The sequence below is a fragment of the Callorhinus ursinus genome, unplaced genomic scaffold (genome assembly GCF_003265705.2).
Source record: "Callorhinus ursinus isolate GAN/ISIS: 27379988/994484 unplaced genomic scaffold, GSC_fseal_2.0 scaffold2, whole genome shotgun sequence".
Lineage (NCBI taxonomy): Eukaryota > Metazoa > Chordata > Mammalia > Carnivora > Otariidae > Callorhinus > Callorhinus ursinus.
Window position 1 is genome coordinate 11,176,833 of NW_027397064.1, and position 14,140 is coordinate 11,190,972.

The following is a 14,140-nucleotide window of genomic DNA, read 5'->3' on the forward strand; positions in this document are numbered from 1 at the left end:
AGGTTTGTGTTCCATAAGAAAATAATAGACTCCTGGAAATAACATGTAATTTGGTTGGTCAAACCGCCTTGGGAAAAGACCTAGGAATATTTATACTCAGCCCACTTGTATCAGTGAATATAGTGCTGACAGCATAGAGTGTAAAGCGGTCAGTCTGAATCAGATGGGGTTTATCACCAGGGTACAGAATGATGGAAGTGCAAATAAAGCAGAAAGGAAAGCTCTCAGAGGGAAAACAAATGTTTTATCTGCCCAGCCAGCAACACCACAACCAAGAGCCAAGCAGAAACGTGGGTGGGTGCAGGTCATGGGAGACCTGCAGACCATCGAGGCATGCACAGACACCTCTGAAATAAGAGAGGGGCTACGGGAAATCCTTCCCCAACATTCATCCCTCCACATACTTACTGTTGTTCCAAAGACATGAGATCATTGCATGAGGTCTATGAGTTACCCAGGTCCCAGGGTGGGGGTGGAGGATGCTCATACTGAGGATTTCATCTACAGTGGAGCTACTGAGCCAGTTGAATGAAGAGACAATGCTAATATGAAATTTTTAAGCTATCCTTAACCACCCTCTTCAGATCACTACTTGTTAATGGGCTTTTAGAGAGACTGCCTGGAGTTTTTGAGGGCCAGGGCTATCCCTGCTGCTTGGATGGGACTGAATCAATGACTTCTGAGCAGAGTGAAATGACTCTTGAGAAAGGATTCCGTTAGCATAGATGAAAATCTATTGGCTTGATTTGATCTCAAAAAGTCAGTCTTCCAACACAAAAATACGGAGTGCCATGTTTCTCAAAGTATAGCCCTCAGGGCCCAGGGATTCCCAATAAAATAAATACAGATCCCAGGCCTACCACTGCTGGACCTCCGGCACTACGGTGCTGTTTATGCTTCCAGTGACCCGTAACATGTAGTTGAAAGCAGCAGATTGGTCAAAAACCTTCATTTCACCAGCAGGGTTTTATCACCCTCTGTATAAAGCTGTAGATGTCTGGTAGAACAAACCAGAGATTTGCCCTTCTCCCACCCACCCTCATATTGCGGAATCCAGAACTCCTGAACTAACCAGGAAGTACACAGATGAGAAGAGGACTAGCAAAGATCTTGATGCTTCCACCCACAGAGTGGAACATAGCTTTACTAGTTTCTGAAGAATCTTTGAAGTGCACAGGGCTCAAAAGAAACTAATAATGTAATTCTAGAAGTCCACATTTGTTTCCTTAGATACATAACACTGCACAAACAATTTGGTTGCAATTTCTAGGCAATGGTTTCATAGTTACTTGATTAAACTATGGTGGCTTTTCATAAGAAGGAGATGGACTGATAGTCCTTCAAGGTTTTTGCAAGTATGACAATTTAAAATTATAACAGCCGGCTTGTGATGATATTTTTAGCTGATTCCTTCTGCCTTTAAACACATTTCTATATATTATTCCCATTACATTTCCCTCATGAACACAGAGGCTGCTTTTTCAACCAAGACAGTACACAGCTCTTCTGAGACAAAAAACAAAAAAGCTAAAGAAACAAGTGTAACATTTAGCTCTTGAGAAAAGTCTGTCCTCAGCAAAGACAGTGCCTCTAAATTATTGACAGGAAATCTATTTCCACAAACCAAGGGCTTTCCTAAAATTTAACCCTCCTTCTCAAACCCCCAGCACCTTCAATGAAGTTATCTAACCTTGGGGGCAAAAGGGAAAGGGGCGGAGCTGTGAAATTCATAGCAAGCAGGCAAGAAAGCTGGGAAATGCTGATGAATCACAGTGTATTCTGAAAGGGTGAGGTCATGCATTTTTTCCCATGAATAGTTAACTCCCTTTTTACTATGGACTACATCATCCATTTTATTTGGGATTATTTTGTTTGGGTGTCAGGGATATTTGCTCCTATGACCACCCTCCCCCCATAGAAACCAACATTTAATCTATAAACACAAGACACTGTATCCTTTGAAGCAGGTAGCCCCAGCACTGCTCAGCTGTTGCCCTTGACCTTAAGAGAACTGTATTTTTCTCTCCACATCTCATCCCAGATTCTATTTTCATGCCAACGTGACATTGTGGCCTTTCTTGTGAAGGGTTTGCTAGTGGTGCTCAACTGGCCAAGTCATATCAAACTATTTGATACATATTTAATATATGTTATGAGGAGCTGCAAGGAATTGCTTTGCCAAATACATTGCCCTTGATAGAGCCGGCAGTTTGATCTAAACCAGATCGTGTATAAAGTGTGTGTGTTGATTAAGAAACATTAACAGAAGCAAAGCAAAACAAAGCAATTTATTCAATAAAAATGAGCAGTTATTTGTATTGTCAGCAAGTGTATTACTTTTAAAAAATTACAAAACTCAGAATTTTTCTTCAGTTTAATTTGGGGATAAAGCAAGGTACAAAGAAGAACAAGGTAAGTAAAATAAACATGATCATAATGATATGTTTTTGAAAAGAAATTCGAGCCTTGTATTCTGCTAATATTCATGAGATGTTAGTAATATTGAGGCCACCTAATGATACCATGTGTAGTATTGGTTTGGTTTGCTTTGGTCTTTTTTTGTATTACTTTATTATTATTTTGTAATACTTTTAATATTATAGAAAGCGAACTACCTGCTTACTTCTACAATTTAAAATGAACCACATCAGAAAACTTGTGATGACCATTATATGTGAATATATACATTTTTGCTTCTTTCGTGCTTTCTATTCAGGTTTAAAGTGCCTACTGTATGCCATGCAGCAATGCCAAGACCGAGAAACACTTACATTTTTTTAAATAATTATAAAGCTGACGTTTTCCACTAGTATTTGAGAAAACACTATCTTCCCTGTGATATATAAATATCACTGGAAAGATGGGTTCAGATATTTTTACAGTCTACTGAAATGAGTGATTACAATAACAATTTGAATTTTGAAGATCGCTTTCAAAATAAAATAGAAATTTATAAACTTGTGTTATGGAAGTCATTTTTCAATTTAAACTAAAAAGATCATCAAGACATAATTTTAATAATTTCTAATTACCATATTGCTCTGGATGTCCTCCATATTCTTGTCCAGATCCCTACACCAGCTTTCTCCATTTCGCTCTATGCTGCAGAAGCTGGACCTCTATGGCACACATCAGTGAGCTACCTTGCTCTCTGGCTCTCTGTGGGTTGGGCCAATGGGATGCACTGGTAGTAGACTGAGTTGGAGGAGAAGATTGTGGCCAAGGTATCTCTTTTCGGCTGCTTACCTTTCCAAGTGGCCACAGGTTGGCTGCATCACTCTACCAAAGGCATAGTGTTCCCAAGCAGTCCTAACCGTACACATTCCCCGTGTTCAAGGAACCCATCTCTCTACTCAGGTGAAGAGGTTGGAACAGCTCCCCAGAGCCATTCATCCCCTGTGTGGTGATCCATCCTCTCTTTGTAAAGGAATATATTTATTGAAAACTCTTCAATTACATCATTTGAAAGAAACATCTGTTTCTGTCAAAACCCTAACATGGCACATGTCTGGCTCTATGAGAATTAAGTCCAAGCAGCCTTTTGAGAGAGTTCTAAAAATAAACCATAAACGTTGCATCAGCTCCAATTTACTTTTTCTGTATTCTCAACAAGCTACCTATATTTCTCAAACCTTAGCAGCATTTATAAGTGAACCATTTAATGTTCTAATGAAAATATATTTCCTATTGTTAGCTCCCTTGTAATGGCTTTAAAAAGCAGATTTTATTGCTTTGATGAAAGAAAAACGCTAAATGGCTGTGGATTAGAGTTATAAAAGCACTGGTATCCAACTATTTCCAAAACACATGATTGGATTAGACCTGCTAGCATTTAAGTCAGTCCAAGCTTGAGGTAGTGGGCAAAGAGTGTTTCCTTCATTGCTATATTCTAAGCACCTAGTGGGGGTTGGCTCATGGTAGATTTTCAATAAATTTTTATGTGTTGAATTTATGAAGAAATCAAAGCTTATTTCATTTTCTGATATTACCGAAAAGGAGAAGCTAAAAGTTTAAAGTCTGATAACTACTTCAAATTCTTTAATGTTTCTTTTAAAATTAAATTATACCTGAGATATAAATATGTATCTATAATTATTATTACATTATTAACAAAGAAAAAAATTAATTGAGCTGTTATGATTAGGGGTAGATTTCATATCCCTACTTTAATTTCCAGAATAGAATATAGAAGCTTACACCCGGAAAAGTTCTGTGAGAATACTAGCCTAATAGATATCCTTTAGAATTTGAAAATTGAAACCAAGGTAGATCTGAGTGAATCATCCACAACTGATCCACAACTGTTTTGAAATTTAAATAAGTATCAGTTTTATAAGCAAACATAAGCTTTTGGATTTCAATATAGATCTCCCAGAAAATTCCAGCTGCCCCACAGACGAAGCACTCAGAATATGCTCTGAAAAGTAGGTTCTACTTGGTTCAAAATTAACTGAAGCTACTAGCTTATCATCTTCTGCAGGGAAAGGGAAAAGGATGTGGGAGTTGGATTGACATCCTCACTTCTCAGGACCTGCACAGCACAGGCTGATTGTTGGCTCATCCCTAGCTGGATTCTCAAACTTTAAAGGCTGGCCAAATCCAAGTGAACTGTTTTCAGGTAAGTTGGGGATTGAAGAAAAGATGGAACTAAGACAGAAGATCCCAGGAATAATATCATTTAGGGGTTAAAGAAAGGCTTACCTTTACTGTTGCTCATTCTATTTGATCTCTTCTTGTTCCTCCTTTTTATTTATATTCCCTAATCTCTGTCTTTTTTTACTAACTTCTCTCAGTTCTGCTCTTTCTTTCTTCTTACTGGTGTCTTACTTTCCACTAGTAACTTACCAGAACTATGCCATTCTTCCTCCCATCAATAATGTTGATTGCATCAATTTCTTTAGCTGGTAAATTAACAAATATAATTCAACTTTTTCAACCAGGTTTTGTTGAAGATCAAGCAATTTTCTTAGGAATAAGTTACAGTTATTGACATCAATGACCTTAAAATCTGTACAAAGGCTTGTGTTGGAGGAGATCATCAGGCAAATGTGAGTGCCAGTTGACTTGAGAGGTAGACTCAGGCAATGGAATGCTCCTCACCACCTTCCCTGTCTTTGAAATGAACCATCTATTCCCACAGTAGGAGCCATTTCAAGGATATAGCCTTGCGAGAGAAAAGTGCTGTTAGGACCGTCTAGACGGTATACATGACTGAACCCCGTTAAGGTCTCTGTGTAAACTTTTCAGATTCTGATGGGTGGATGCAGAGATTTCCTTGCCTTACAGCTGCCCAAGGTAAGCCTCAATGTCAATTCCCTTGCCTATTGAAACTACCACTTGCCAACCTGGAGGCGTCTGCCTGTTTCTTCTGTCACTCCCTGCCCTCACTGTCCACGGGCCAGTTTCAGATTTCACCCGGAACTCTTGAGGTGATGAGCCAACGGCTTGAGACAAGTAAGCAAATAATTGTTCTTCAATTTCTGTGAGTGGGGATGGATTTGATCACGTCTATCTGAGTAAACCACAATAGGCATGATGAAGTAGGCAATATTTGAGTTAAATAACAATTCACCATAATAGGTAAAGACAGGAAGAGATCTTGGATTGTTTTGCAATTATTAGAGGAATAAAAGACTGCAAAAGGGGAATGGGACTAGCCTGGGGAGAGCCCTGCAAAAGTTTATAAATAATCATGTAGTTTGTAATGATTTTGAAAATAATTTTAAATATGGAAGTGACATATTATAGATATAACTTAAATGATCCAAACTGAGCTGAATCAACTGGAAAAAATGTTAATTTATCAAAATGAAACAGAAGCATATGGAACATGGGGCACGCTGGGATTATTATTATTTTTGGTTCTGCCAAAATGAGCAGTTATGCTAAATATTTTGAGAACCATACATTTTGCTAGTTTTATTGGAGTTTGATTTGAATCCAAGTCAAAATGATTGGCAAAAGTCTTTCTAAACTATTCTTTAGATCTGCAAGACCCAAAATAAAACAAACAAAACAAAAAAATTTTTTAAAGATTTTATTTATTTATTTGACAGAGAGAGACACAGTGAGAGAGGGAACACAAACAGGGGGAATGGGAGAGGGAGAAGCAGGCTTCCCACTGAGCAGGGACCCCAATGCAGGGCTCAATTCCAGGACTCTGGGATCATGACCTGAGCTGAAGGCAGACGCTTAATGACTGAGCCACCCAGGCGCCCACAAACAAAACAAATTTAAGACCTAGAAATTTAAGCCTAATATGATGAAAATACACAAAGAAAGAAAACATTTATTTGGTAAATAGTCAAGAAAATAATCAGATTGTGCTCACCTTTCATTACTTTTTTTTCAATAAACAAATATTGATTGTCTGCTTTTGCCATCCTATTTCAGGAACAGGAAGACAATAACTTTCTCTCACATTAGAGAAATCTAGCTTTTGTGGTAGAGGCTCAGTATATATAAATATACCCAAGGGACTATGTTCTATTGCTACTTTGCTAAACTACTTTGAAATAATTTGAATATCATCTGAAAATGTAATATTATTTCTAAACCATTTTAGATCATCTGTCTTTTTCACATTTCCATTATATACTAAATATTATCATAGGATTCACAAATATAATGTATATTAATCTATACAACATATGGTACTGGGAAAGCATTTTTACTAATAGGAATATTTGTAGGAGACATATTTCCGATTACCTATGTTCAAAAATCCTAATAAATAAACTCTTCTGGCCTGTTGCAAAAATGTTTCTTATCCTCTCAAATTAAACTGTTACTTTTGCTTCTGGTTAAACTTGTAGAATCGATTTTCCTAAGCTAAAATCATGATTTTTCTATAAGTCATATCCTATAGTATGTTGTATTCCATACCTCACTACTGGGATGTAGGTGGTATGAATTATTTTTGAAGTAGAAAAAAAGCTGCTAAGATGGGCTGATGACCATTGTCTTAAATATCACTTTCCCAACATCAAGGGTTACACCTGGAAACTGTTCATCATAGCCAAAAAGGCAAGGCCTCCTTGGGATGAGGCTCATCAGAATGACTAATACAAAGTCATTTTTCTCATAAATCTGCCTATTCTCCCACCATCTGTTATTTGCATTTTTCCAGAAAGTTTAAAAAAAAAGTACTGATGGCATGTTTTGACCCAACTGCAGTTAAATTCACATGGTTTACTGTTTTAGTTCCCAAGATGACATTTCAGCCAAGCCTATACTGGAATATTGCATCAGAAGATCTACCATGAGAATTCCAGGTGAGACATCTAGAGGCAAAAGGGGGAATTGCTTAAGAATTCAACCATTATTAGTATTTTGCTTCAAATCAATGTTGAATTTTAGAAAAATGGTTGAGTTAAAATAATTTTAAAAAAAGAAACATAGCAGTCTCTGTACCTACCACTGAATATTAACTCAAACACTCACAAGTTTCCATTTACAGCAAGCTAGACCTGTGAGGTTAACAGTTTTCTTTGATTTACAATGATTTGTACAGTTACTTTTTTTTGTTTTGTTTTGTTTTGTTTTGTTTTACTGTCAACACCAAAGGAGATGTATATTTCTGATTTTATGAAGATACATGTTTATAGAATACATGCTATGTATTATGTCTGGACATGAGCTATTGATGACATTTAGCATAGACAAATATAAGATAATGCCTGCTCAATGCTATTAATCTAAATAATGTTTTATTTAAGCCAAAAGACCCACATAACATTTATAAGAAAACAAATAACAGCATGATTCATTCTATGTATGAGGCACTCTGCCAGGCCCTCGGTGTGCAGTGGTAAGAAGGGCAGAAATAGTCCCTGACCTCATGGAGTTTATAGTCTACTGTGGAGAAATCAAGATTTTAAAAATCAACAACAAAAGGATGCATAATAATTACAAATTATAGTATATGCTATATAGTATATGCTATAAAGGAATGAAAAGTATGAACTCATGGCACTGTAGAAACTTATTGATGGGTGTGACTTTGGACATCATCTTGTAATCAAACACGGTATTTCAGAGTTAAAGAATATAATGTCTAATGGATAAAAAAGTTTGTCCAAGGTCATACAGCTAGTATGTGTCATATTTCAGATTAGACACAGAGGAAATTTAAAATAGTTAATTTCACCAAACCAAAATAACATGACAGCAAATTAAAATGATTTCCCTAACTTTGCTGGGGAGCGATGAGATTAGAAAAAACAGTAGAGAAGATTCTTTTTGGTTTACAAATGCCAAAGGAGAAGTGAAGTTGGTGATTGTTTTTAGGATGTTGTATCAGCCAGGCTAAATTATATGGTTATGACAAATAATCCTAAGTTTTAGTATGCTACAACAAGAAAGATCTATTTCTTTCTCATGTTCTGAGTACTTTGTGTCGTCTGTGGCTCTGCTTCCATTCATCTTCACTTCCAGGAACGAGGATAATGGCAAAGACCTTTTTTTTTTTTTTAGAAGACTTTATTTATTCATTTGAGAGAGAGAAAGAACAGAGGGATGGAGAGGGAGAGGGAGAAGCAGACTCCCCATTGAGTAGGGAGCCTGATGAGGGGCTTGGTCCCAGGACCCAGGGATCATGACCCCAGCAGAAAGGGGTCATGCTTATGACCCCACTGAGGGGTCATATGTTTAACCCACTGAGCCACCCAGGCGCCCCATGGGGAAGACTTCTAGCTGATTGTGATGGCAGAAGGAAGAGCAAATTTGTTGAACCTTGTACTGGCTCTTGAAGCTTCTACTCAGAAGCGTAGCATGTTGTCTCTGCCCACAAGGAGAGTCCAGGTTTCATCAGAGCACAGTATCACTAGGAGGAGCACCAAACAGGTGAATAATAAATACAACCTACCACATACATGGATTATATATGTCTTTCATATAAAGACTCTAAAATATGCAATATTTTAGTGACAGTCCTGATAATTTATCTGGGTTAATTCTTGATTTAACAGTTGCTTACTCCCTCAACTTGTATCTACTTTCTCCTGGAATATCTTCTTTTTAGTGGGGCACCCTCCTCCTCTACTCTCAGCCATGGCATCTGAGTCCCACCTCTATCTTCTTAAAAAAAATTTTTTATTAAATTCAGTCTAGTTACCATATAGTGTATTATTAGTTTCAGAGGTAGAATTTAGTGACTCATCAGTTGCATGTAAAACCCAGTGCTCATTACATCACATGTCCTCCTTAATGCCCATCACCCAATTACCCCTTCCTCCCACCCACCTCCCCTCCAGCAACCCTCTGTTTGTTTCCTAGAGTTAAGAGTCTCTTATGGTTTACCTCCCTCTCTGTTTTCATCTTATTTTATTTTTCCTTCCCTTCCCCTATGTTCATCTGTTTTGCTTCTTTTTATATTTTTTTAAAGATTTTATTTATTTATTTGACTGAGACACAGTGAGAGAGGGAACACAAGCAGGGGGAGTGGCAGGCAGAGGGAGAAGCAGACTCCCCACTGAGCAAGGAGCCTGATGCAGGGCTCGATCCCAGGAACCTGGGATCATGACCTGAGCCGAAGGCAGATGCTTAATGACTGAGACACCCAGGTGCCCCATCTGTTTTGTTTCTTAAATTCCACATATGAACGAAATCATATGGTATTTGTCTTTCTCTGACTGACTTATTTTGCTTAGCATAATATCTTCTAGTTTCATCCACATCATTGCAAATGGCAAGATTTCATTCTTTTTGATGGCTGAGTAATATTTCATTGCACATATATACAGCACATGTTCTTTATCCATTCTTCTGTTGATGGATATCTGGGCTTTTTCCATATTTTGGCTATTGTGAACAGTGTTGCTATAAACATTTGAGGGCATATGCTCCTTTGAATCACTGTGTTTGTATCCTTTGTATAAATACCAAGTAGTGCAATTGCTGAGCCATAGGGTAGTTCTATTTTTAACTTTTTGATGAACCTCCATACTATTTTCCAGAGTAGCTATATCAGTTTGCATGAAATTCCCACTCCATGTCAGATCTAAGCCAATTATTGCTTTATATCTTCCCAGCCACACTGATTAGGTTACAAGTAGGGACTAATTCTCCAGCTGGTCTAATTAAAGCAAATCACCATGCTTCTGTGGAGGTCACAGGTGGATGGTCATGTGGAAGGAAAGTTTATTTCCTGCTAGACTTGGACCTTAGAGGAGTGAAGCAGAACCTGGCACGTCACCTTGTTCATACTTAAAGCTTGGAGTAAAGTCCAACTTGGGGAGGAGGCAAATGATCTGAGATATTTTAGATGGTCAGATCCCTTGTGACAAAGTTTGAGCTCCTGAACAAAGCTGTTCATGAAGACAGCCCTCAGTTATTGAGATACTTTTCTGTTATTGAGATCATTTTAATTGTCACTACAACTAATTTGTTTGGGCTTTCAATACTTGGAAATATGTAATAAATACTTCAAGCAAATTACTCTGTATGAATTGATGCTTCCTCCTCTGCTTAAAAAAAAAAAAGAGCTAGTTCGATTAGATGGTATCCAGATTCACATTCTATGATTCATAATCTACAACACTAGGTATCATGGTTGAGTCCCTAGAAGAAGAGCAATAATGTTTGTATCTAACTGGGATTGTACACTCAGCATTTGTCTTAGTGTTTTACTCAGAACTGCTCTCATTTCATGGCATTGTAATTTTATTCTGTGTTATAGACACTCTACAGATACCCCTTTAGGACTCACAAAATAAGTCTGCTGGTATAGTTTCAGTCTTCGAAGCATTATTTTAAAAGTTCCCAAGATCTAGGCCCTTCAAAGTTCTTCTCTTCCCCCAGTAGGGTCCATGTGGTTTGCTGTCCTCCATCAACAGTGTTTCTGCTGTTCTTGGATTATTCTCTAGTTTCCCACTTTGTGGTTTCAAGCAGCAAATGCTCAAAACTCTTTCTGATATTCTCAACACTGTCATTTTTCTTTAGGTACCTGTGGAGTGATCTACTGGAGTCCTTTATTTTTCACAAAATTCAGTGTTTTCAACTGTTTGGCCTAATTCTGGAAAACTTGAGAACATGTGGCAAAAATAAGCATCACTTACCACTTTTTGGCTCCAAATTGGAAATCAGAATTCGTCCATATGGGTCCCACAGGTCGTGCTTGAACCTTGAGAGTTGCTTTATTTTTTGTGAAGTCATGTCAAGACCCTCCAAATCCTTGAAAACAGGATCATGAACAAAGAAACAAAGCTCCTAGAGCCTTTGCCATTCTAAGTATCAAATAGGTTTCTGTGTTATCAGAAATTGGCCCAATAAAAACATTTATGTTTGCTCATAGAATGCCTTAAAAAATTACCTGTGATGTCTCTCCAAGCATATTTTATCAAGAACTTATTTTCAACTTCCTAATAACACAATTTGCAATTCGCAGAGGAAAGTTTTCAGTTTTCTAGGGGAACAATTAGACTTAGAGATTCTGAGATTCCATAGCGGGGAAGCTTGGTCATCTTGATTCCAAAGCAAAATCTGTATGATAGACACATTGATGGGTCCAAAAACAATGTTATAAAGTTGTAGTGAAAGACTTCAAATTTCAAGTAATGGTTTTGCAACTAGATGAGGAAACACTAAAGTTCCATAACAGATTGTACACAAATCTAGTACCAATTCAAATCCACAAACAATACTGAGCTCTTAATACATATAAAGTACCATGCTAATATGATAGCGACATGCGAACAGATTAAATCAAATCTTCATACTCCGTGAGTTGGTGCTGTCTCAGATAAGGCAAACATAGGTACATATGGAAGGGCTTTAGGGTAGGATAGGTCTCACATGAAAAAGGGAAAGATATGAGAAAATATTTCCTGGAGGAAATAAAAATTGAAGCAGATCTTGTGAAGTTTGAAGCCATAAAATTAAAAATGATAATGATGATGGTGATGTTGATGAATAAAACAAAAGCAAAAACAGACCAAACAGTAAGAAATATTTAAGACATTACAGATTCTTAACAATCTTATAAAGATCATGTGATTTAAATCTAAGTTCCATTAAGAGAAGGTATAGTCTCCTCAGTTTAAGGACAAACACAGCTGCAGCTTCAATGATGTGTCTGTGGCCACACGGTAGTGGAAGAATCAGGATTCAAACCCAGATTTATCTTACTTCAGAGCTTGAGCATTCACCTGTGTCTTGTCTCCGTGTCTTAGTCTGATGCTCCTTCCTTCTCTGTGTTTCCCATACTCACCCTGTTCTGCATTTAGGATCGCCAAAGGAAGGAACCCAGCCTGGCTTACTCTGCTCTAGGCTACCACTCCAACAGTCAAAACAGAGCCAACAAGGCTGATGACGTGGTGGTGACCCAATAAGGACTAAGGTGTTACGACACTGTTTGATCTGGTCACAGAGCCAAATAGTGGTCCCAGGGCCCCAGAAGCCCACTGCTGGTAAGACATTTATTCCATACATGACAGGCAACCTGCGGTCCTTGAACCTGTTACCTGTAGCTGCTAAGCGTATCATTCACTCAAAACCAGGTGAATTAAGAGTCAACTAGTGGTGAACATTCCACTGAATGATGCTGATTACATTAGTTTCAACACTTAAAGGGAGGAACTAGAAAAAAAGTCGCCGTATTCTCTGAGGTGATATGACTCGTGTTAGAACATGAATTCCATTGAAAGTGTGATGTCTTGAAGTTCTGCCCAGGGTTTTGATGTGCTAACAATAAAATCCTTAAAGAATAGAGATTACACATTGTGGCTCTAATTTAGGTATTTATTTGGGGAAATTTTATTTTAAAGAATATCCTTGCAATAATCTTCTTGCACTATAGCACTCTGATTGGAATTTTAAGAAAACAATTGGTTTTTTAGCCTAAGGATTTTGTCAAAATAAGATCTAGAGGCTGCCATGAAGAATCACAGCATTTGATTTTGTTCTTCGAAGACATTAAAGGTAAATAAATCTTCATTCCTCCTTTGATGGACTCTTCTCCATGGGGAGTCACCTTGTTTATTGATTGCTAAAATTTGAAGGTCTTTTGGTATTTGGTGTTATTTTTATGGGATTCTATTTCTTTATCATTTAATTGTTTCAGCTTAGAATTTGCCTGTGGGCCCTTTGAGTTGTGACAAAACAGCTGGTACATGACAAGTTGCCAGAGTTAACAGCCGCCTGTCACACTTCATTTCCAACTGTGACACCAATGATGAACACAACCCAAGTTTTAAATGGACCCATTTTTTTTTAGCTTAGAAAATTGTCTTCATGCCTTTGAGCTGTTAAGAGGCAACGAACACCATCCACACTAACCTATACCTAATTCATCATCTTGTTAATGCTTGTCTTGTGTTGCCTTTTTGCGATTACCAAATGATCATATAAATTAAAAATACAGGTCTGAGAAGCATAAGAAGAATAAAACACATTTGTGAGGAAGTGCATGAAAAATAAGGCAGATTTTAAGGGTAAAAAGATAGACAACTCATCTAATAATTCCCAGGACAATGAAAAATTGTAATAAATTGAGAAAAATATTTGTGCATTATAAAGAAGACAGTGTATAAGAAGCTCTAGAAGAAGGTGGCAAAATGGGAATTTGCATTATCATACTCATTTTCATATTTAAATCAAAGATTGCCACACATGACAACTTAAAAATAATCAAATGTATAATATACCTCATTCATCTTTAAAGGTTAAAGTTCAAAATTTCCAATATTATACTTTGGTTTTCTGGGAATGAAACAACATCTAAACATATCCTTTTATTTATTTTTTTAGTATGAAGTAAAATTTTTACAAGAATGCAACTGAAAAATAATGTATTTCATATAAAACAATCATACTATCCTCACTTCATAAGGATAAAAAATTAGATTACATTTGAGCCAACATGGTAATGAAGCAAAAGTTAGAAATTGAGTGATGCAGAAACAGAAAAAGAGGAAATGACAATAAGTAAATTACAAGAAAACAAGAGAAAAATTGAATGAGAAAAACAGATGATTAAACATATCAGTGATTTTAAAATATTGTAACTGTTTGGCTTAAACTTCATGTTAAAAATTTAGAACACACAAATTCAGTCATAAAGCAAAACGCTCAATTATTATTTATAAAAATATGGCTAGCCCAAAGTGGCCCCCAAGTAAAAACAATGATGAAGTAAGTAAGA

At 37.0% G+C, this 14,140-nt stretch overlaps 1 long non-coding RNA gene across 1 annotated transcript; it reads right to left on the minus strand.

Annotated features, from left to right (window-relative positions):
• Positions 1-8,512: 8,512 nt before the first annotated feature.
• Positions 8,513-12,262, minus strand: LOC141374618 (uncharacterized). The gene is made up of 3 exons (XR_012381632.1): positions 12,147-12,262; positions 11,058-11,172; positions 8,513-8,824 (listed from the first exon to the last, which is right to left on the minus strand). It is a non-coding gene; the product is annotated as an uncharacterized lncRNA (long non-coding RNA).
• Between the last annotated feature and the right edge of the window lie 1,878 nt (positions 12,263-14,140).